The sequence below is a fragment of the Chiloscyllium plagiosum genome, chromosome 7 (genome assembly GCF_004010195.1).
Source record: "Chiloscyllium plagiosum isolate BGI_BamShark_2017 chromosome 7, ASM401019v2, whole genome shotgun sequence".
NCBI classification, from domain to species: domain Eukaryota; kingdom Metazoa; phylum Chordata; class Chondrichthyes; order Orectolobiformes; family Hemiscylliidae; genus Chiloscyllium; species Chiloscyllium plagiosum.
This window is the reverse complement of record NC_057716.1, coordinates 32,250,933-32,255,113: the sequence shown is the minus strand read 5'-3', so window position 1 is coordinate 32,255,113 and position 4,181 is coordinate 32,250,933.

Genomic DNA, 4,181 nt, shown 5'->3' with positions numbered 1-4,181 from the left:
AGATCCCCCCTCATCCTTCTAATTCTATTGAGTATGGACCCAAAGTCTTCAAATGTTCCTCATATGTTAAGCTTTTCATTCCTGGGATCATTGTTATGAATCTCGTCTGGACATGCTCCAGGCCAGTACCTCCTTCCTGAGGTATGCGGCTCAAAATTGCTCACAATACTCTATATGTGGTCTGACCAGAGCCTTATAAAACCACATCCCTGCTTTTATATTCTAATCCTTTTGGAAGAAGTGTCAACCTTGTATTTGCCTTCCTAACTACCAACTTAACTTGCAAGTTTACCTGAACAGAAACCTGAACTCCCAAATCCCTTTGCACTTAAGACTTCTGAATTTTCTCCCCATTTAGAATATAGTCTATATCTGTAGTCTTCCCACCAAAACACATGACCTCACAGTTTCCCATGTTGTATTCCATCTGCCACTTCTTTGCCCACTCTCCGAACCTGTCCAATTCCTCTGCAGCCTCCCCGCCTCCTCAATACAACCTGTCCCTCCACCTATCTTTGTATCATCTGTAATCTTCGCCAGAATGCCCTCAGTTCCTTCATCTAGATCATTAATGTATGAAATGAAAAGTTGTAGTCCCAACACTGACACTTGTGGAATACCACTAGTGACCAGCTGCCATCCTGAGAAGACTCTTTTATCTCCACTCTCTGCTTTCTGCCAGATAACCAAACTTCTGTTCATGTTAGTACTGTGCCTCAAACCTTGGGCCCTTATCTTACTCAGTAGCTTCGTGTGCAGCACCTTGTCAAAGGCCTTCTTGAAGTCCAGATCGATCAACATTCCTTGGTCTAATCTGCTCGTTACCTATTCAAAGAATTCTAGCAGATTTGTCAGGCATGACCTCCCCTTGATGAAACCATGCTGACTTTGCCCTATTTTACCATATACATCCAAGTATTCAGAAATCTCATCCTTCACAATGGACTCCATAATCTTACCAACAATTGAGGTTAGACTAATTGGCCTGTAATTTTCCCATCTTTTGTCTTACTCCCTTTTTAAACTGTAGAGGGGATTCGGGGGTTGGTGGGGGTGGTATGGCGGAGGTTACGTTAGTCCTCTGGGACTCTCCCCGACTCCAGTGATTCTTGGAAGATCACCACTAACATTTCCACTATCTCTTCAGCTATCTAAAAATTGATACCAAACCACATAAGTAAATACAGAAATTAGCGCCTTCTGGAGTACTGTGTGCAATTCTGATGCCCCTGTTATAGGAAGATATTATTATTAAAGTGGAGAGGGTTCAGAAAAGATCTACCAGGATGTTGCTGGGAATGGAGGGTTTGAGATGTAAAAATAGACTGGAAGGACTGGGGCTTTTTTTCTCTGGGAGGTTGAGGGGTATCCTTACTGAGGTTTATTAAATCATGAGGGGCATAGATAGATAGAGGGGCATAGAGTGGGGGGGGGGGTTCAAAACAAAGGGACATATTTTTAAGATGACAGGAGAAAGATTTAAGAAGGATATGAGGTACAATCTTTTTATATAGAGATTAGTTCGTGTGTGGAATGAACTGCCAGAGAAAGTGGTGGATAAGAGTACAGTTACAGTGTTTTAAAGACATGGATAGGTACATGAATAGGAAGGGTTTGGAGAGATATGGGTCAAGCTCAGGCAGGTGGGTCAAGTTTAGTATGGGAACATGTTAATGTGGACTGTTTGGACCGAAGTGTCTGTTTCCCTGCTCTATGACTCGATAAAAGTAAAAACAACCTGCATTTAGATAGATAAAATCCCTACAGTGTGGAAACAGGCCATTTGGCCCAAAACTGACCCCCTGACGAGTATCCCACCCAGACCCATTCCCTACCGTATTACTCTACATTTCCCTTGTCTAATACACCTAACTGACACACCCCTGAATACCATGGGCAATTTAGTTTAGCCAATTCACCTAATCTGCACACCTTTGGACTGTGGGAGAAAACCAGAGTACCAGAGGAAACCCACACAGACGGGGGGAGAATGTGCAAACTCCACACAGAGAGTCGCCTGAGGCTAGAATTGAACCCGGGTGTCTGGTGCTGTGAGGCAGCAGTGCTAACCACTGAGCCACCCTCTAATGTGCAGGTTAGGTGAATTGGCTGTGCTAAATTGCCTATAGTGTTCAGGGATGTATAGGTTAGGGGAATGGGTTTGGGTGGGATACTCTTCAGAGGGTCAGTGTGGACTTGTTGGACTTAAGGGCCTGTTTCCACAGAGTCGGGATTCTAATACCTTAGACCAAACGTTTGCTCACCTGCTCACGCCAGGACACGGTTACAAAGGTTTAGGCTGACTCTAGTACAGTACAGAGTGAATGCTGCTCTGTAAGAGGTGCTGCCTTTCGGATACGGTGTTAAACTGAAGTGTGATTAAATGCCACATATACATAGCCTTTCCCACCACTGTTGGATATTTGAAAGCTCTGTGCACTATAGTCATTATTTTGAAACATATTCACTTTTTTAATGTAAGAACAGCAGCAGCAAATTTTCACATATCAAGCTCCCACTAGCAGCCAAGTGATAATGCCGAGAAAATCCACCTTCTTGATATAGATTATCAGATGCATGTTGGCCATGATACTGGAGATATTTTCTGGGGTTTGTGGCTTATATATCATGTGCTGAGCTGGGCAGTCCAGCTGCTCTCCAATTCGGCCAAAAACTCACTGATTGTGGATCTGACATACAAAGGTCTGTCCACAGCCAGCAGTTACACATTGTTCATGCTTCAGGTACTGTTGGACAACCTATCTCTACACTGACCCTCACTGTAGTGATTGATAGCAAGATGACAGAGACCTATTCTACTCGGGAGGGGAAGCCCCATCTTTCCGGTAGACTCCCTGGCCTCATGTTTGACATCACGATCCACCTCTGCATATGTGGCATTTAATCACACTTCAGTTTAACACCGTATCCGAAAGGCAGCACCTCTCACAGAGCAGCATTCACTCTGTACTGTACTAGAGTCAGCCTAAACCTTTGTATCCGTGTCCTGGCGTGAGCAGGTGAGCAAACGTTTGGTCTAAGGTATTAGAATCCCGACTCTGTGGAAACAGGCCCTTAAGTCCAACAAGTCCACACTGACCCTCTGAAGAGTATCCCACCCAAACCCATTCCCCTAACCTATACATCCCTGAACACTATAGGCAATTTAGCACAGCCAATTCACCTAACCTGCACATTTTTGGTGCTGTGGGAGGAAACCGGACCACCCAGAGGAAACCCACGCAGACACAGGGAGAATGTGCAAATTCCACGCAGATAGCCGCCTAAGGCTGGAATCAAACCTGGGTCCCTGGTGCTGTGAGGCAGCAGTGCTAAACACTGAGCCACTGTGCCGCCCATGTTTTAGAAGTGACTTTAAGGAAGAGTTAGAGGTGAGAGGGAAGAAAATCAAAAGGGCATGCCAATTCTGGAGCGATTAAAGTCTGGAATACTCAAGTGAAAGAAATACTAAGAAATTGAAAGTTTGTCAGCCTGATGGAAGTTTCAGAGATTGGGAAGGAGATTGGTAAGGAGAGATTTAATGGAAGAATGGGAATTTTAACATTGAAGCTTGGGATCAAACACAGGGATGATGAGTGAACAGGATTTGATGCAGTTTAGGACATGGATGGTGTTCTGATATAATGGGATGTTCAAGTATCAACTACTGGTGGCTTCTGGTTGGGGAGAATGCTGCCATCAATCCTCCCTCCTATTGCTAGTCTAAAGACTGTAGGTATGTAACAGAGAATGGACCACAAATAAGTCTCAGTAGAAGTGGCACTTGTCTTATATAAGATGATGTAGGTTACTATTTTGAGTAACTACATAATTGATTACGTTAACACTTAGGCATTGTTATTTATTACTAACAAGAGGGAGAGATGATGTGTGCCTCCATCTGGAGACTCTGAGACTTCAGTGGATTTTCCACCCAGTGGCTAAGTGACATGTTCAGACCACGTTGAGCTCAGTATAGCTCAAGCATGAACTCTTTCAGAATCATTACTTGATACACCAGGCAGCAACTACCTTCACTCCATTCATCTCTTATTACTGAATTTCACCAACATCTGCATTTTCCTTCTGGTTTTCTAAATGCCCAGAACTGCGTTCTCTGTTGGCTTAAATTGTGGTTATTTTTATTTCTTTTCTCGGTTCTTCTGATCTTGAATCTCACT